A 21,603-nucleotide genomic window follows, 5' to 3' on the forward strand; every position below is an offset into this window, starting at 1 on the left:
ATTGCACCCGTACCATATTTCTATGCACCAGGAATTGCATGGCAACGACTTTGAACGTCGTGTACAGTTCTGCCAGTGGGCACAAGAGAAATTACGGGACGATGACAGATTTTTTTTCACGCGTTCTATTCAGCGACGAAGCGTCATTCACCAACAGCGGTAACGTAAACCGGCATAATATGCACTGCTGGGCAACGGAAAATCCACGATGGCTGCGACAAGTTGAACGTCAGCAACCTTGGCGGATTAATGTATGGTGCTGCATTACGGGAGGAAGGATAATTGGCCCCCATTTTATCGATGGCAATCTAAATGGTGCAATGTATGCTGATTTCCTACGTAATGTTATACCGATGTTACTACAAGATGTTTCACTGCATGACAGAATGGCGATGTACTTCCAACATGATGGCTGTCCAGCACATAGCTGGCGTTCGGTTGAAGCGGTATTGAATAGCATATTTCGTGACAGGTGGATTGGTCGTCGAAGCACCGTACCATGGCCCGCATGTTCACCGGATCTGACGTCCCCGGATTTCTTTCTGTGGGGAAACGTTGAAGGATATTTGCTGTCGTGATCCACCGACAACGCCTGACAACATGTGTCCGCGCATTGTCAATGCATGTGCGAGCCTTACGGAAGGCGAACTACTCGCTGTTGAGGGGAATGTCGTTACACGTATTGCCAAATGCATTGAGGTTGACAGACATCATTTCGAGCATTTATTGCATTAATGTGGTATTTACAGGTAATCACGCTGTAACAGCATGCGTTCTCAGAAATGATAAGTTCACAAAGGTACATGTATCACATTGAAACAACCGAAATAAAATGTTCAAACGTACCTACATTCTCTATTTTAATTTAAAAAACCTAACGGTTACAGACCGTTCGTCTAAAATTGTTAGCCATATGTTTGTGACTATTACAACGCCACCTATCTCAAAGCGAAGAAAGTGGTTCAACTAAAACATTCATATTTTTTACGTACTACACGAATATGTAATAAAAATGGGGGTTCCTATTTAAAAAACTCAGTTGACATCCGTTTGACCTATGACAGCGCCCTCTAGCGTGCCAACCATAGCGCCATCTGGTTTCCCCTTTCAAGATACACAAGTTTCGTTCTTTGTAGTTTTTTCTTTTGACGCTTATTTCGTGAGATATTTGGCCCGGTCACGATCAATGGACCACCCTATACAGACGTAGCTATCCAGAGCGACCTTAAGTGAAATGGCCGTATAAAAGAGATAGTGGGAAAAGCAGACACCAGACACAGATTCATCGGAAAAATGTTAAGGAAATGTAACTAATCCATGAAAGAAGTGGCTTATAAGGCGCTTTTTCGCCTGATTCTTGAGTATTGTTTATCTGTCTGGGATCCCTATCAGGTAAGAGTGATAGAGGAGATGGAGGAGATCCAACGAAGAGCGGCGCGTTTCGTCACGGGATCGTTTAGCTGGCGAGAGAGCGTTACGAAGATGCTAAACAAACTCCACTGACATTACAAGAGAGGCGTTGTGCATCACACAGAGATTTACTGTTGAAATTTCTTGACAACAATTTTCAGGAGTCGGACAACATATCACTCCCCCCACATGCATCTCGCGTATTGGCCACGAGTAGAGACTTCGTGTAATTAGAGCCAATTTAGAGCCAATACAGAGGCATACCGACAGTCATCCTTCCCACGCACTATTCGCGAGTGGAACAGGGTTGGAGGGATGACATAGTGGTACCGAAAGTACCCTCCGCCACACACCATTAGGTGGCTTGCGGAGTATGATGTAGATGTACGAGGGTTGTCCAGTAAGTAAGTTCCGATCGGTCGCGAAATGGAAACCACAGTGAAAACCAGGAACGTTTTATTTGCAACAGTTAGGTACACCTTCCACCTACATAGTCGCCGCTCCAACTTCGAGTTTTGTCGTAGAGATGTATCAACTTTCCAATACACTCGTCATAGAAAGCAACCGCCTGTGCTTTCGGACAGTTATCTGCACTGGTCTGCAGCTCGTTGTCTGTGGGAAATTTTTTTCTTCGTAGCCAGCGGTTCTTGTGAGCAGAGATGAAACTCAGGGGGAGCCCGTTACGGACTGTATTGTGGGTGATCAAACACTTGTCATCGGAAACGCTGCAGGAGCGTCTTCATTGCCCCTGCAGTGTGCGGCCGAGAATCGGCATGAAGAAGGAACTACTCGACAGTTGTGTTATGTGGGCTGCGTGACACAGGCGAAATCTCTAACCAGGCCCTCATACTTGGCGGGAGACGCTGTTCCCTACGCATCTTTACGTGCTCACTGTTCACTCAAAACTGAGAAGAGCGATGCGACACGATCGACGGTCATACTAGAGACACTGCCCAACACATATGTGTAAAGCTTTACCGGGTTGTCCCAGTGGTTTCCATTTCGCGACTGATCGGGACTTTCTGGACAACCGTCGTAGATAGAGAGGATGAAGATGGCATTAGGTAGAGTGCAAAGTAGGTAAAAGAGGCACAGATTGATACAAAGGGAGCAGGTGGACAGAGAGACAGAGAGAGATAGAGAGATAGAGAGATAATTAGAAGATGGACGGAGACTGAATTGGGAGGAGCACATGGGCTAATAGAATTGCAATAATATAGGCCTATACCGGGGCAATACGGGCTACTTACTTATGTTCCTAAACATGTAAAACGATCACATAGTTGCCTGCCTATCGGCTTCCAGGATCAATAAAATCTTGAGTTTTTGGTATTTAATATCTTCTGCGAATAGATTTAGTAGTAAGGAAGTAATAAATTAAAACGTAATCCATGACGCTGAAGTGTAACTGCATGCAAGGCCAAAATGTAGTAAACGACAAACTTTTTTTCCTTTCATCATTTTGTGAGGGATGTCAGCGAGGAAAAATTTCGAAATTTTGCATAAAATTTCTTGAAACTCGCTGAGCGCTCTCATTCATAAATACTGAATAAATATAGTCCGGGTAATTTACGCGCCGTGAGTTACTCTGTCCGAAGACAGGTGCACACCTTCAACTTCAGTACCTGAATTACTGTTTAAATCTTAACAAACAGATGACAGCATTTTAAATTTTAAATTCAATCAATAAATAAATTTATTTACACTACTGGCTATTAAAATTGCTACACCAAGAAGAAAGGCAGATGATAAACGGGTATAGTATATTATACTAGGACGAACATGTCATTACATTTTCAAGCAATTTGGGTGCATAGATCCTGGAAAATCAGTACCCAGAACAACCACCTCTGGCGCTAATAACGGCCTTGATACGCCTGGGCATTGAGCCAAACAGAGCTCGGATGGCGTGTACAGGTACAGCTGCCCATGCAGCTTCAACACGATACCACAGTTCATCAAGAGTAGTGACTGGCGTATTGTGACGAGCCAGTTGCTCGGCCACCATTGACCAGACGTTTTCAGTTGGTGAGAGATCTGGAGAATGTGCTGGCCAGGGCAGCAGTCGAACATTTTCTGTATCCAGAAAGGCCCGTACAGGAGCTGCAACATGCGGTCGTGCATTATCCTGCGCAAATATACGGTTTCGGGAGGATCGAATGATGGGTAGAGCCACGGGTCGTAACACATCTGAAATGTAACGTCCACTGTTCAAAGTGCCGTCAATGCGAACAAGAGGTGACCGAGACGTGTAACCAATGCCAGCCCATACCATCACGCCGGGTGATACGCCGGTATGGCGATGACGAATACACGTTTCGAATGTGTGTTCACCGCGATGTCGCCAAACGCGGCTGCGACCATCACGATACTGAAAACAGAGCCTGGATTGATGCGAAAAAATGACGTTTTGCCATTCGTGCACCCAGGTTCGTCGTCGAGTACACCATCGCAGGCGCTCCTGTCTGTGGTGCAGCGTCAAGGTTAACCGCAGCCATGGTCTCCGAGCTGATAGTCCATACTGCTGCAAACGTCGTCGAACTGTTCGTGCAGATGGTTGTTGTCTTGCTATCTGTTGAGTCAGGGATCGAAACGTGGCTGCACGATCCGTTACAGCCATGCGGATAAGATGCCTGTCATCTGGACTGCTAGTGATACGAGGCCATTGGGATCCAGCACGGCGTTCCATATTACCCTCCTCAACTCGCCGATTCCATATCCTGCTAACAGTCGTTGGATCTCGACCAACGCGAGCAGCAATGTCGCGATACGATAAACCGCAATCGCGATAGGCTACAATCCGACCTATATCAAAGTGGGAAACGTGATGGCACGCATTTCTCCTCCTTACACGAGGCATGACAACGTTTCACCAGCCAACGCCGGTCAACTGCTGTTTGTGTATGAGAAATCGGTTGGAAAGTTTCCTCATGTCAGCACGTTGTAGGTGTCGCCACCGGCGCCAGCCTTGCGCGAATGCTCTGAAAAGCTAATCATTTACATATCACAGCATCTTCTTCCTGTCGGTTAAATTTCGCGTCTGTAGCACATGGTGTAGTAATTTTAATGGCCAGTAGAGTATTTAATCGTGTGGCTAGGGTCTCCTCGTCGGGCCGGCCGTTCGCCAGGTGGCGGTCTTTCAGGAAGTACACTGATAAATTTTTGTTGCCCTGGATGCGACCTTTTCAGCCATGTATTAACATACAGGTTGTTCCAGGAGGAATGGTCAATATTCGGAGATATGAGAGGAACGAACACTGGAAGCAAAAAAGTCTAAAAGATGGATACTAAAATACATACCATGAGAAATATGAGTACTTGTTCATTTTTACTACTGTGAAATATCTCTTGTACTGAACATGTGCTCATAGCTCCTAAGGTATGCACTTTTCATCTCCACTGGCGTTCCAACTTCTACTAGTATAGCCATTCATTCATTACAAGGTTTTTGTAATAAGGACACTCCGGCACCTTCCACACAATAAGCGTTAACAGTTATTTACAAGGCGTATGTGACAATGTCACCTTTAAATATTCATATATACAATGTACAACCTATCAAATGATATCTAATTGTGGTTGTAGTTCACGGCAAAGTATGTGGATGAGTGCGTGTAAAGTCCGAAACTGTAGCTTCTTTACAACTGACAATTGCTCTTGGGTCAGCCTGTAGATAGGAAGCTCCCCATTGACCTAAATTATTGAGGGGGGATAGGCCAGCCCAATTTTGGTCGCTGTTGTGCTCTGGCTTTCCTTATCAGAAGGTGCTTTCCTGTTCTAAGCCCTCTACTAGAACATTGTTATCACCAATTAATTTTCAGTAATCTAACTTTTTCATCAATATCAGAACTCACATGCATTGTTCGTATTCGCTTCTACCCGTAATAAGGACTGCCTGTCCTAACCCATACGACCACGGCTAAACTCATTAATTAACGAAAAACACTCCAGTTGCTTCGGAGAACTTTATTGATTCCACTAAGGGTTTCGACGTTTGTATTAGGCCATTTTCAAGTGGTTCCAGAAAAGTATGCTATACAGAAGCAGTATCAAATGAAAAAAAAATACAACGACTTGTACGACTTAAAGATAGCCACATATAAAGGCCGAAACCCATGCTGGACTCAGTACAGTTCCTCAACAACAACCAGAGGGGTTTTCATTACTTAAACAAACAGTTGCGGAAACTGCATACCATCCGAACGTGCAGGGACCAACCACTGTGGAATGCTTGCTGTCATGACCTCTGTGCTCCAGAGTCGAGTTGCGTCTGAATGGCGCAGGAAGCGGGGCGCATTTCCTGGGCCGTATCTTGGAGAGCGGTCATTTCCTGTTGAGCCGCCTCGCGAGTCCGCCATATTGCGTCTCTCCGGAAACAGGCGCTACGTCGCAGTATTGTCGTCCTGCTTCTCTAATGCTCTGCCTGTACTCTCGATCCTAGACACGGCGTTCAGTGTCCTCCAGGAGCACCCACTTGAATTTGCGGAGTAAACAATGTTAACTTATTTATAGTCACCAGTCTTCCGAGTCCTTTGATGCTGTTGTCATATAATTCTATTAAACTCTCCGCTATTTTCATAAACTCGACATCGACTGCAACCTCGATCTATTTTTAATCGCTTGCTTCAAAAGAAAGGACGTTTATTCGTCACAACCTAAATTTTTACGTAATAAAAGTTTATTCTGTAGTTGTACAGTAATGGGTTTGTTTTCCTACGTATGCATTGTATGTTTTATCGACGTTTAGGGTTCAACTGCCAGAGCCTGCACTGGTACGTGGGTTCCCTTATTCGTACCACACGTTCCCACCATATCTTAGATACCATAAAAGAGGAAGCGGGATGGAATCATGGTTGGTAGTCACAATTTATAATTAAGACAGTTTATTGACATTACGCATTTTAAGGAATCTGACAATTACAAATTGTGGACGAGCCACTAGAAAAAGCTTTGCAAATACAGTTAGAAACCCAACGTAGTCAATACTCAAATAAACAGTCCCTTAAGAGAAAGCTGTAAAAACTTTAAGTCCCAGGCATTTATAGAAACCTTAAGCATAGCAATTATCAATTATATAGCCACTTATAAACTTACTATTTCAATCCGTTAAAGAAGCACACAATTACAAACTTAATGTTGCCGGGCACTAATACCCGTCGTTTTATTTTCCCTTATTAAGAAAACAGAACTCCTGACAAGCTTCAGAAATTCAAACTCCCATATAGGCTTTCCCTCAAAATACATATAATGAAAACAGTTACCAATAAAGGGTGACTAAATGACACTTCAACACTAGTGCCAAGCTAAGATCCAATTACATAACATGATAGAACCACTTACATAAAAAAAACTACAGCAGAAACACTGATCTTTAAAAAATGAATGTTCACGTGCTCAGACGTGTTAATAAAAGACTACTAGAAGGAGCTGCGCAAGGAACTCAGCAGATGGTACGCAATTTAAAGTTTAGCCAGTTGCCAGTCGCTAATATTTAAGGAAACAGGTTCGTATAAGAACAGGTTACATACAATATATATTTATATATCTGCCAGTTTAACCCGCCTTGGCGGAAGGAAGATAAATACTAAACTTTGGAAGGCGATATGCGAACAGCTCCCGGTAGTGGCCAGGTTCTTAAACACTGCCAGGCCTACACCTCGGACGACATTTCACTCCCCGCCAAGGAGCTGGCACAGTCAAAGGTTTTTGCGCGAATCACAGAGACACTCCAATAACTCTGAAACACAGGAACACTCGGCAGAACCTTTGACTCGATATATGAGTAAGAGTGTAAAGGAACACGTTACACTACTGACAAATTCGAAACTTAAGCATTTTACACATGGACAACTGCATTAATAGAGTGCAGGCTTTGAAAGCGACAACATAAAATCATTTAATTACAAGAAACACAGAACACTAGAAAACTTCTGAGAAAGCTTTCAGATAACGGCCACCATTTAACTAGGCCAACTGAACTCTTCCACACCATCTTAAAGTTCGACTATGAAAGTCTCACCATAATAATAAAATTTAAATGCATTTGAGTGCGTCGGTCAACAACACACATTTACGAGCACTTACTCCACATCACGTACGTAATACGAAGGAGCGAGTTCCACAACTTCACCGCTACACTTCAAATTTTCTTCCCAGAGAAGTCACAGAACTTTTATCCCCAAGCTGCCCGTGTCACCAAAACGCCCGACCAACTTCACATCACAACGTATAACGGTCATCACGCTCGTTCGGCAGCCGTTGACACTCGTCTCCCAGCGAATGACGAGATCTCGAGTGCTACCCGTCGGAGGATAACAAGCAACTCGCTTCGCCCGCCAACCCCCAAGATAAGACTTGCGAAAAGCGAAGATAGCTTAGCTCAACCTCAATCGATCTCAACGATACATGAACAAAATAACACTGGCGCCAGCTCGCCACGGCTCATGCACTATATATCAGTCCTCTGCAGGTCATTCTACAATTCGATGCTGTCTTCTGCCATTGCTACTTTCCTATAGACAAGAGCATCATCTGCGAACAGTCTTAAACAGCTTCCGATGTTTTCTACTACATCATTCACGAGGTGTCCAACGCCCCAGGTACGTCCGCTTTTCTTCCGGCCGAAGGTCGACTACTTTTCTAACAGACCTCGTATATACATCGCAAATAGCGACGTCCTTATCACACTTCCTTGGGGTACTCTGAAAATTACCTTTACCTCAACGTGTTGAGTTCTACGAGGTGCATTCGAGTTCTAAGGCCTCCGATTTCTTTTCTAATTAACTACTCACCCGAAATCGATGAAACTGGCGTTACTTCTCGACGTAATCGCCCTGCAGACGTACACATTTTTCACAACGCTGACGCCATGATTCCATGACAGCGGCGAAGGCTTCTTTAGGAGTCTGTTTTGACCACTGGAAAATCGCTGAGGCAATAGCAGCACGGCTGGTGAATGTGCGGCCACGGAGAGCGTCTTTCATTGTTGGAAAAGCCAAAAGTCACTAGGAGCCACTGGAAAATCGCTGAGGCAATAGCAGCACGGCTGGTGAATGTGCGGCCACGGAGAGTGTCTTTCATTGTTGGAAAAAGCCAAAAGTCACTAGGAGCCAGGTTAGGTGAGTAGGGAGCATGAGGAATCACTTCAAAGTTGTTATCACGAAGAAACTGTTGCATAACGTTAGCTCGATGTGCGGGTGCGTTGTCTTGGTGAAACAGCACACGCGCAGTCCTTCCCGGACGTTTTTGTTGCAGTGCAGGAAGGAATTTGTTCTTCAAAACATTTTCGTAGGATGCACCTGTTACCGTAGTGCCCTTTGGAACGCAATGGGTAAGGATTACGCCCTCGCTGTCCCAGAACATTGACACCATCATTTTTTCAGCACTGGCGGTTGCCCGAAATTTTTTTGGTGGCGGTGAATCTGTGTGCTTCCATAGAGCTGACTGGCACTTTGTTTCTGGGTTGAAAAATGGCATCCACGTCTCATTCAATGTCACAACAGACGAAAAGAAAGTCCCATTCGTGCTGTCGTTGCGCGTCAACATTGCTCGGCAACGTGCCACACGGGCAGCCGTGTGGTCGTCCGTCAGCACTTGTGGCACCCACCTGGATGACACTTTTCGCATTTTCAGGTCGTCATGCAGGATTGTGTGCACAGAACCCACAGAAACGCCAACTCTGGAGGCGATCTGTTCAACAGACATTCGGCGATCCCCCAAAACAATTCTCTCCACTTTCTCGATCGTGTCGTCAGACCAGCTTGTGCGAGCCGAGGTTGTTTCGGTTTGTTGTCACACGATGTTCTGCCTTCATTAAACTGTCGCACCCACGAACGCACTTTCGACACATCCATAACTCCATCACCACATGTCTTCTTCAACTGTCGATGAATTTCAATTGGTTTCACACCACGCAAATTCAGAAACGAATGATTGCACGCTGTTCAAGTAAGGAAAACGTCGCCATTTTAAGTATTTAAAACAGCTCTCATACTCGCCACTGGCGGTAAAATTCCATCTGCCGTACAGTGCTGCCATCTCTGGTACGTATTGACAATGAACGCGGCCTCATTTTAAAACAATGTGCATGTTTCTATCTCTTTCCAGTCTGGAGAAAAAAAATCGGAGGCCTTAGAACTTGAATGCACCTTGTATCTGCAAAGAAGTCTTGAATTCAGTCGCAAATATGGTCCGATACTCTGTAATCTCGTTTTCTCTCTCTCTCTGTCTCTCTCTCTCTCTCTCTCTCTCTCTCTGTCTCTCTCTCTCTAAACGGCAGCGTGGGATGGTGTCAATGCGTTTCCGAAGTCAAGGACCACGACATCGACATATGTCATAGACAAATATGTTCGAGCAAGGTCTTAAGGTATTGGAAAGACCTTTTAGCAGCAATTTATTGTAGTTCGCTAGAGGAACGAAGGGTACCTGGCGACTGGAAAAAAAATCTCATGTCACTCACGTTTTCAACGAGGGTCGTAGGAGACATGGACACATTTATAGGCCTATATCGGCGATGTCGATTTGTTGTAGGGATATGGAAAGTATCTTATGCTCAAGATTTATGGCTTCTTGGAGAGCGTAAATCTCCTCTATGAACATCGATTCCGCAACCGGAAATATTTAGAAACTCAGCTCGCTCTGTTTCTCCACGAGATCCACAGCGTCGTAGACAGGTTGTGCCGTGTTCCTTGACTTCGGAAACGAATTGACACCATCCCACACTGCCGTTAAGTGAAAAAAAGAAATACGAGCTTATTTTAGCTTCATTCAGCTTTTGTTTGTGTGGTAGGTATTGACTTCTCTTGAATATTTCATGAAGGTCTCTTTGTTTACGCAGCAGTTTTGTAACGCGGCTGATAAACCACGGACGGCCTTTCCAATCCCTTAAGACCTTGTTCGGAACATATTTGTCTACTACATACGTTGATGCCGTGTTCCTTGACTTCTGGAACGCATTGACACCATCCCACACAGCCGTTAGGTGAAAAAAATACGAGGTTACCGAGTATCGGACCATATTTCCGACTGGATTCAAGACTTATTTGCAGATATGCCTCAAGACGTTGCTCTTAACGGAACATAACCGACAGAGGTAAAAGTACTTTCCGCACCAAGGAAGTGTGATAGAATCGTCTTTCTTTACAATGCATATACGAGGTCTGATAGAAAAGTATCCGACCTCTGGGTTACCTGGAGCGTTGGACAGCTCGTGAATGATCTAGCAGAAAGCGTCGGAAGCTGTTTTAAGACTGGTCGCACATGATGCGGTTGTCTATAGGAGAGTAGCAACTCCAGAATACAGTATCGATTTGCAGAATAACCTGTAGAGATTGATTAATGGTGCAGGCTCTGGAAGTTGACCCTGAATGTCAATAAACGAAACGTATAGCGCATACAGTACATAGGAAAGGAAACTCACTGCTGTGTTTATCCATCCATGTTGAAAAGTTAATTGCTGAGATTAAGTTTTAGGATACAAACGTTTCCAGCTCTTTTTTCCTATCAGAAAATCTACATTGACATCACCATAATCTACTAATTGCTTGCTGGTGTCTGACAGATAACATATTAAACAATCCAGATTCCTCATGAACAGTTCAAAATTTCCCATTGGGATAAATATACCGTTACAATTAAAAATGAACTTTTTTTCGATATTAATTCACAAACAAACACACTTCCAAGTGCCAATCACTACAAAATCTATTTGTCTCAATGATTCTTAACTTGGTTTCTGTCTTAATATATATAACAACTCTTTTTCCCGTATTAGTTCTAGATGAGTAAAATGCTAGGATGTAGTCTTTTATATTTAACTTCTCTACCCTTGATGCTATTAGTGCTCAGATAGGCAAAGGATGTCTATGTAGTGGACTGACAAGACAGCCAGTCCACAGTGACGGGTAACCGAAAGGCACGCGCTTAAACTCACGCAGGCTGGCGTGAGGTCTGAAACAGGATACTTAATGAATGCTATAAAGAAAAGTACGTAGCTTCTGGAATACTTAACTTTAATCCACAATTGGTGAACATTGGTCTTGTTACTGTACATGCTTCATTACATATATAGCAAAGGATAATTGGCGCCTTGCTAGGTCGTAGCCATTGACTTAGCTGAAGGCTATGCTATCTATATTCTCGCCAAATGAGAGAGTCTCCGTTCGTGTAGTCGCTAGCAAAGTCGTCCGTACAACTGGGGCGAGTGCTAGTAAGTCTCTCTAGACCTGCCGTGTGGCGGCGCTCGGTCTGCAATTACTGACAGTGGCGACACGCGGGTCCGACGTATACTAATGGACCGCGGCCGATTTAAAAGCTACCACCTAGCAAGTGTGGTGTCTGGCGGTGACACCACAGTCTATCTTTCTGGAGCTCTCTAAATTTTCTAAACAGACAAGAAGCTCTTCAACCTTATTACTCAATCTTCTAATATTCTTATAAAACAAGCTGGCCATACTTTCCATGCAGTTTTAAGCCATTTGTAGACGTCTTCTGTTAATTTAACTTCTTTCATAAGAAGGTGTGTGAATGATGACTGTTTAAAATGACATACTGCTACAGAGAATAAAAATTTACATTGACTTATATCTATTGATAAATTACTATTGTAAAATATCTAGGAGTGATTGAGACGTGGGACTTAGGGAAAGCGGTAAAGGTGTGGACGGAGCCTAATCAGTTACTGTTGGTTGGACAGAAAACACATACACTTTATTTTAAAAAAATCTCAACAATCATTTTTAAAAAGATTTTACTACACTGGCGGCTGAAAGCCTTATTAGAAGAACTGCAAGTTACTGTCAAGGCCACAAGCAATGTTACACGCAATCAACGGCTGAAGGCCTGATTAAGAAGGTTCAAAATTATTCGTCGGCTGAAGACCAGAAGCAATTTCAGAAAATACACAACGGCTGAAGGCATGAATTACAAGTGAGGAAGGTAAATTTTAAACAAATATGACAACTTATCCAAGTAAGACAGAGTGATCCACAGACAGTGCTCCCTGGATCGACTTGAGGAAGGTGACTACAGCCGTGTACGCGGTAAGACAGGCAGCCAAGAGTTGCCCTCATGTAACAGGATGGTAACTCACACTAGGGTTGGCTTAAGCGCCGATCGACTAACCAATCCGCATAAAGCCCAATCACCGGTACAACGATGGAATATTTTTAAGGCCGGCCGGTGTGGCCGTGCGGTTACAGGCGCTTCAGTCTGGAACCGCGTGACGCTACGGTGGCAGGTTCGAATCCTGCCTCGGGCATGGATGTGTGTGCTGTCCTTAGGTTAGTTAGGTTTAAGTAGTTCTAAGTTCTAGGGGACTGATGACCACAGATGTTAAGTCCCGTAGTGCTCAGAGCCATTTGAATATTTTTAAGCAAGGGCGAAGAGACGGACAGCACCACGTCTTCAGAAACACACCCAAGGGCAAAGGAAACACTAGAACCAAGGTAGACCTCCCAAAAACATATGCACTGTACAATTCAAGAGGCTGTCGAACTACACGCCGTGTCGGACAGCATCAACACGCGAAGGAAAGGTAGACTGCCGGATAAGTACGCTAACCTCCAGGGCAGGTAACTGGGGAGTTAGCGGCCACAAGGAGAAAATACCGCTGGTTGCACTTCACTAATAAGAATAATACTAAATCCAAACTATCATCAAGGAGTAGAAGGCAGCTAATAGCTTCCACCAACCTGACAGAATCCACTTGTTCCGGTTGGTCTTACCAATCCTGGGAGCAGCAACACGCAAACAACAGCGAGATCTCAAACTGTGGAGGTTTCAGTACTGGACACGGATCACCCAACTTCAAACGTCCTGGGTTCGGTCGTCGGCTACAGCCCCTCGGTCCGACAGTGCCCTCACGCCGCCAGCAGTCCCGGCCTGCCCTCACACTGCGCACCTCCCCACAGCTCCGTCAAAGTACAAAGTGCACTTGAGCCAAATGAAAAGCCAAAACGGACAGAGTTTGCACTCAACATGCTGGAACGCCTTTCAGAGGACGAAACATTCCTCAAGCGAGTTTCTTTCAGTGACGAGGCAACTTTTCATGTTTCTGTGACATTGTAACCCCCCCACAAAAATGTAAGACAATGATAATGAGGCAAGTGTAACCTCTCCGAAACAATAAATAAATGTGTAAATTGAGGTAAGTGTAACCTCTCCTTACGAAATATTGTTAAATGAAAATGCAAAAATTAAGGAATGAAAATTAACCATAAACCAACAACAATATTAATTAGATAATGAACCATGAACCGTATCTAACATCTCAACAGAAATAATAATATCTGGTAAATTTTATAAGGGCAGCAGCGCTGACCTTCGGCCCTGTGAAATAATTAAACCTGATAAATTCTATAAGGACAGCAGCGCTGACCTTCGGCCCTGTATTCTGAATAACAAAAGTAAAATTCTTACCTCAATAAACTGCAAATATATCTGCTTTTATCTATCGACACAGCTTCGTGCAATGCTGGCGTATATTTAATTTTCATTCTTGGAGGAAATGCATAGGAAATATTCTTTAAATTGAAATGATTACTTTTCTTTAAAAGCTTTACTTTATAAAAAAATTATTATTGGGGCATTTTTTCTGAACAAATTAAATTACAATTAACATACATTACTAGATGTGCGCAATGCTGCTTCATTACCTTCTACAACAATACTCATCGTCCACCACAATCCTGACCAGAGTCGCAAGAAGAACACGCCGTCGACGCATGTGGACACCTGCTCAGTACAACCGTCCACTCACTACTACCACTGCCGACTCGCTACACGCAACTGTTCCTGCCGACTCGCTACATGCTACAGACAGAGTACAACTGAACACTCGCGCGGTCAAGCGCAGACTAGCAACGATAAATAACTCTCTGGTCAGAGATTCTGTCATGCCTCGCCATCGCTGGTAATGAATACATACATGTTTCAACATTAAACGGACATAATGTGAGAATCTGGCGATCTGAACATCCCCATGTGACTAGGGAGCTTCACCGAGATAGTCCAAAAGTGAATGTGTGGTGTGGAATCATGTGCAACCGAATAATTGGTCCATTTTTCTTCAAGGAGTCAACAATTACTGCAGACGTTTACCTCGACCTTCTGACCGAATATGTAGCACCTCAACTGATTGACTTACAACCAACCAGCAAGATGGTGCCCCACCACATTGGGGACTGCATGTTCGTCGGTTCCTCAATGGAACATTTCCAGGCAGACGGATTGGGAGGGATGGGCCAATTCCTTGGCCACCGCGTTCGCCAGATATCACTCACTTGGACTTTTTTTATGAGCGTATGTAAAAGATATAGTGTATCAAACACAGATAAGGGACATTGCTGACTTGAAGCAAAGGATTCGTAATGCCATTGCCACCACTGATGATTCTATGCTACAGCGAACATGGCAAGAAATTGAGTTCCATCTTGATGTGCTTCGTGCAACTAAAGGCGCCCATATAGAGGTCTGTTAAACACTGTCAAAAAAAACTTTATAATGAAAGAAATGTTGTTAAAATATTTCAAAAACCGTCGTTATAAGAAAAATTTTGAAGTTGTAACGGGGATTTATGGACACCCTGTAATAACAGTACTTGGTCCTGTTTGGATGCATCTGGTAACAACGTCCCCATAGTTCACAATTCTGCATTTACTGCATGCACATTGTAAAGACACGAATGCAACACTAATTCCTTGGCTACATGACGGTGCTTATACACCCGAATTGGTGTCTCGCTGTTTTGCATATACGCTGCAGCAAAGCCCTCAAACGGTAAGTTTTTTATCGTCGGTAACATGTAAGTGGATGACAGACGAATGGGTCATCATTCCGCGACTTCATCCTTTGTAAGTACTGGGGGGTTATAATCGAACTGCAGTTACTCACAGAGATCCAATACGGGCTGTAATTATTGCAGCTATGCCAGCGAAACTTGCTAGCTACTCTAATCCGTTAATGTCGAAACAATTTATGCTGAAAAGAAAGTAGTTCCAATTTTGGCCACCAGGCACACCAGGAACAAACCTGGCGCTGTGAATGAAGAAAGATACACTACTCGCCATTAAAATTGCTACACCACGAAGATGACATACTACAGACGCGAAATTTAACCGACAGGAAAAAGATGCAGTGATATGCAAATGATTAGCTTTTCAGAGCTTTCACACAAGCTTGGCGCCGGTGGCGACACTACAACGTGCTGACATGAGGAAAGTTTCCACCTGATTTCTCATACACAAACAGCAGTTGACAGGCGTTGCCTGGTGAAACGTTGTTGTGATGCCTCGTGTAAGGAGGAGAAACGCGTACCATCACGTTTCCGACTTTGATAAAAGTCGGATTGTAGCCTATCGCGATTGCGGTTTATCGTATCACGACATTGCTGCTCGCGTTGGTCGAGATCCAATGACTGTTAGCAGAATATGGAATCGATGGGTTCAGGAGGGTAATACGGAACGCCGTGCTGCATCCCAACGGCCTCGTATCACTAGCACTCGAGATGACAGGCATCTTATCCGCATGGCTGTAACGGATCGTGCAGCCACGTCTCGGTCCCTGAGTCAACAGACGGGTACGTTTGCAAGATGGTTCAAATGGCTGTGAGCACTGTGGGACTTAACTTCTGACGTCATCAGTCCCCTAGAACTTAGAACTACATAAACCTAACTAACCTAAGGGCATCACACACATCCATGCCCAATGCAGGATTCGAACCTACGACCGTATCGGTCGCGCGGTTCCAGACTGTAGCGCCTAGAACCGCTCGGCCACATCGGCCGGCCGTTTGCAAGACAACAACCATCTGCACGAACAGCTCGACAACGTTTGCAGCAGCGTGGACTATCAGCTTGGAGACCATGTCTGCGGTTACCCTTGACGCTGCATCACAGACAGGAGCGCCTGCGATGGTGTACTCAACGACGAACCTGGGTGGACGAATGGCCAAACATCATTTTTTCAGATGAATCCAGGTTCTGTTTACAGCATCACGATGGTCACATCCATGTTTGGCGACATCGGTGTGAACGCACTTTGGAAGCGTGTATTCATCGCCATACTGGCGTATCACCTGGCGTGATGCTATGGGGTGCCATTGGTTACACGTCTCGGTCACCTCTTGTTCGCATTGACGGCACTCTGAACAGTGGACGTTACATTTCAGATGTGTTAAGACCCGTGGCTCTACCCTTCATTCGATCCCTGCGAAACCATACATTTCAGCAGGATAATGCACGACCGCATGGTTCTGGATACAGAAAATGTTCGACTGCAGCCCTGGCCACCACATTCTGCAGATCTCTCACCAACTGGAACGTCTGGTCAATAGTGGCCGAGCAGCTGGCTCGTCACAATACGTCAGTAAGTACTCTTGTTGAACTGTGGTATCGTGTTGAAGCTGCATGGGCAGCTGTACCTGTACACGCCATCCAAGCTCCGTTGGACTCAAAGCCCAGGCGTATCAAAACCGTTATTTAGGCAGAGGTGGTTGTTCTGGGTACTGATTTCTCAGGAACTATGCACCCAAAGTGCGTGAAAATGCAATCACATGTCAGTTCTAGTATAATATATTTGTCCAATTAATACTTGTTTATCATCTGCATTTCTTTCTAGTGTAGCAATTTTAATGGCTACTAGTATGTATTGAAATGTTTCCATATGCAACGAATTAGAAATCAGACACGGGCAGAATAGGTCAAACAAGTGAGAAGGACATGTTTCTCTTACTATTAAACGCCACTTACACAGTTTGTTCAGTATGAGCACTGGAGACATCAACGAGATGTTGTACAGCGCCAGACTTCCACCTGGTGGCCAAAACTGGATCTAAGTTTTTTCCAGTGCAAATTGATTATGCATTAATGCATGACATATCTACCGAGTTTCCGTGCCATATCAGAATTTAAGCCCACACTTGACTTCAGTGAGTAGCTGCACTTTAATTATAAACACCCTTACGACCTAATGATAATACGAGGGTGAGTCAAATGAAAACTTTAAATATATTTTTAAATATTATTTATTGTGCAGAAGTGGTACAAAGCTGTATCACTTTCCAACATAATCTCCCCCACGCTCAATGAAAGTCCTCCAGCGGTTACAAAGTGCATAAATTCCCTTAGAAAAAAATTCTTTTGGTAGTCTGCGCAACCACTCATGCACCGTGTGGCGTACCTCTTCATCAGAACGGAATTTATTTCCTCCCATTGCGTCTTTCAGTGGTCCAAACATTTGGAAATCACTTGGTGATGAGAGATGGCGCCATCCCCTTCTCGCTCTCTTCGTTGCTGGTTGTTGGAAGTGAACCCAGTTTTCGTCCCCAGTAGTGCTTCTCGCAAGGAAGCCATCACCTTCTCGTTCAAAGCGCCGAAGAAGTCCTTCACAAGCATCAACACGTCGTTCTCTCATTTCAGGAGTCAGCTGCCGTGGCACCCATCTTACAGACACTTTTTGAAACTGGAGCACATCATGCACAATGTGGTGTGCTGACCCATGACTAATCTGTAAACATGCTGCAATGTCATTCAGTGCCACTCGGCAGTTTTCCTTCATTATGGCTTCAACTGCTGTAATGTTCTGTGAACTGCTGTAATGTTCTGTGGAGTGACAACTGACCTGGACGAGGAGCATCTTCCACTGAAGTCACACCATTTGTGAACTTCCTACTGCATTCATAGACTTGTTGCTGCGATAAACATGCATCACCGTACTGAACCCTCATTCTTCGATGAATTTCAATAGGTTTCACAGCTTCACTGCGCAAAAACCGAATAACAGAACACTGTACTTCCCTGGTGGCAACGGCCTTGCCGCAGTGGATACACTGGTTCCCGTGAGATCACCGAAGTTAAGCGCTGTCGGGCGTGGCTGGCGCTTGGATGGGTGACCATCTAGCCGCCATGCGCTGTTGCCATTTTTCGGGGTGCACTCAGCCTCGTGATGCCAATTGAGGAGCTACTCGACCGAATAGTAGCGGCTCCGGTCAAAGAAAACCATCCTAACGACTGGGAGAGCGGTGTGCTGACCACGCGCCCCTCCTATCCGCATCCTCACCTGAGGATGACACGGCGGTCGGATGGTCCCGATGAGTCACTTGTGGCCTGAAGACGGAGTGCAGTGTGAGTACTTCCCTGTTGCTAGTCGCAAGTGGGGCGGCCATCTTTATACTGATACTGCGACGGTATGTGTGCATGTGCACTATGCTGCCACCTACAGGCCATTCTGCACGCTGTTTGTAGCACGCTTACCAACTTACAGGATAACGGCGCGAAATTTCCATTTTTTATTACAAATTTGCTTTCATTTGACTCGCCCTCGTACTATTAAGAAAGGCATACTCTGCCATGGCTTCTCAAGTTTAGCCTCTATCCGTGTACCTCCACTCAGGACCAGATCTGTGAAAGGTGAGTCCTAAACAGTTACCTGCCATTTCGACGCGCCGAAGCCGTTGGAGTATTCCACCACTTTTATTCTCATTTCCTCCTTTTTTCGCCTATTTTCCCCCTCCCTCCCAAGCCCCCGTGATGTCCGCGCCTGCTGCCTGATGACGTATCGTTTCATTAACCGAGCTCTGTGACAGACCGCGCCAGCTGACTGATGAGCTACTGGCGCAGCATTACCCAAAAAAGGAGAAAAAAACGGCGGACCGCAGCTGGCGCCATCGCCGGGGCGGCATCTGCTGCCAAAACAAAGGCCAGTCAAGCGGCCGCCGGCTCCAGCGAGGCGTGGGCGCGAAATGAGCGCGCTCCGCTGGAGCGGACGCTGGACCGCGCCGCGCTCCACACGGCATTATTTATGGACCGCGCTTTGTTTGCACTTCACTTTCCGCCCTGCACAGCGGATGGAAGGCTTTAATGAGTTCAGGCCGGCAGTTCGGGCGTCTCAATGCGAACACTGCCCAATGAATGACATATTTATGATCAAAGGATTTCTGTAATGGCCCGTTTCCACTACACTATCTGTCGAATCTTTCACAGTGACACCTCAGTTCGCAGTCACAAATTTCGGACGTTACAGTTTCATGTTTCAGTGAGAGTCATGCTCTAAAATAAACCTGTTGTTGTTGTGGTCTTCAGTCCTGAGACTGGTTTGATGCAGCTCTCCATGCTACTCTATCCTGTGCAAGCTTCATCATCTCACAGTACTTACTGCAACCTACATCCTTCTGAATCTGTTTAGTGTATTTATCTCTTGGTCTCCCTCTACGATTTTTCCCTCCACGCTGCCCTCCAGCACTAAACTGGTGATTCCTTGATGCCTCAGAACATGTCCTACCAACCGATGCCTTGTTCTAGTCAAGTTGTGCCACAAACTCCTCTTCTCCCCAATTCTATTCAATACCTCCTCATTAGTTATGTGATCTACCCATCTAATCTTCAGCATTCCTCTGTAGCACCACATATCGAAAGCTTCTATTCTCTTCTTGTCCATACTAGTTATCGCCCACGTTTCACTTCCATACATGGCTACACTCCATACAAATGCTTTCAGAAACGACTTCCTGACACTTAAATGTATACTCGATGTTAACAAATTTCTCTTCTTCAGAAACGCTTTCCTTGCCATTGCCAGTCTACATTTTATATCCACTCTACTTCGACCATCATCAGTTATTTTGCTCCCCAAATAGCAAAACTCCTTTACTACTTTAAATGTCTTATTTCCTAATCCAATTCCCTCAGCATCACCCGACTTAATTTGACTACATTCCATTGTCCTAGTTTTGGTTTTGTTGATGTTCATCTTATATCCTCCTTTCAAGACACTATCCATTCCGTTCAACTGCTCTTCCAAGTCCTTTTCTGTCCTTGACAGAATTACAATGTCATCGGCGAAACTCCAAGTTTTTCTATTGTTTCCTTCACTGCTTGCTCAATATACAGATTGAATAACATGGGGGAGAGGCTACACCTCTGTCTCACTCCCTTCCCAACAACTGCTTCTCTTTCATGTCCCTCGACTCTTATAACTGCCATCTGGTTTCTGTACAAATTGTAAATAGCCTTTTTCTCCCTGTATTTTACCCCTGCCGCCTTCAGAATTTGAAAGAGAGTATTCCAGTCAACATTGTCAAAAGCTTTCTCTAAGTCTACAAATGCTAGAAACGTAGCTTTGCCTTTCCTTAATCTTTCTTCTAAGATAAGTCGTAGCGTCAGTATTGCCTCACGGGTTCCAGTATTTCTATGGAATCCAAACTGATCTTCCCAGAGGTCAGCCTCTACCAGTTTTTCCATTCGTCTGTAAAGAATTCGTGTTAGTATTTTGCAGCTGTGACTTATTAAACTGATAGTTTGGTAATTTTCACATCTGTCAACACCTGCATCCTTTGGGATTGGAATTATTATATTCTTCTTGAAGTCTGAGGGTATTTCTCCTGTCTCATACATCTTGCCCACCCACATGTTTTTCTTGTATCGCATGGCAGAACATCAATTTCAAATACAGGATGTAACAAAAAGGTACCGCCAAACTTTGAGAAAACATGTTTCACACATAGAGGGATAGAATGTGTTATATGGATCTGGAAATTCTTTACTTCCATGTCAGAGCTCATTTTCCACTTCCCTTCCTAGTCACATTAATCGTGGGAAATTCGCAGAAATTCACATTATTCGTGGCGGACACAGGGAAACAGAGCGTGCTACTACGACGTTATGCAGACAATTACGAGGGGCGTTTGAAAAGTCCGTGCAAAGTCCGAGAGATGGCACCACTTACGCGTATCGAGGTCATGTCTAGTTAGTAGCATCTTTGGGAAGAACGCACACCAAGTTACAGCCATATTGGTCTATTTCTTTGTGTTTGGCATTCGTGTGAATCAAGGAAGTCGAGGGATTGTCAAAAAATGGACGACAAAGAATTTCGTGTGGTTATTAAATATTACTTTATGAAAGGCAAAACGTCTCAGGAGACTAAAGAGAAGCACGATAAACATTACGGTTACTCTGCACCTTTGATTAGAACAGTTTATAGGTGCTTTCAAAATTTTCGGAGTGGCCATATGGGCACAAGTAACGCTGAATATTCTGGATGTCCAGTGGAGGTTACGACTCCAGAAATCATTGATAAAATCCATGATATGGTGAGGGATGACAGACGAGTTAAGGTGCGTGAGATTGCTAGGTAGTGCTTTGGGCATCTCGAATGAACGGGTACATAATATTTTGCATAAACATTTGGACATGAGAAAGC

This window comes from Schistocerca piceifrons, chromosome 10, assembly GCF_021461385.2.
Source record: "Schistocerca piceifrons isolate TAMUIC-IGC-003096 chromosome 10, iqSchPice1.1, whole genome shotgun sequence".
NCBI lineage: Eukaryota > Metazoa > Arthropoda > Insecta > Orthoptera > Acrididae > Schistocerca > Schistocerca piceifrons.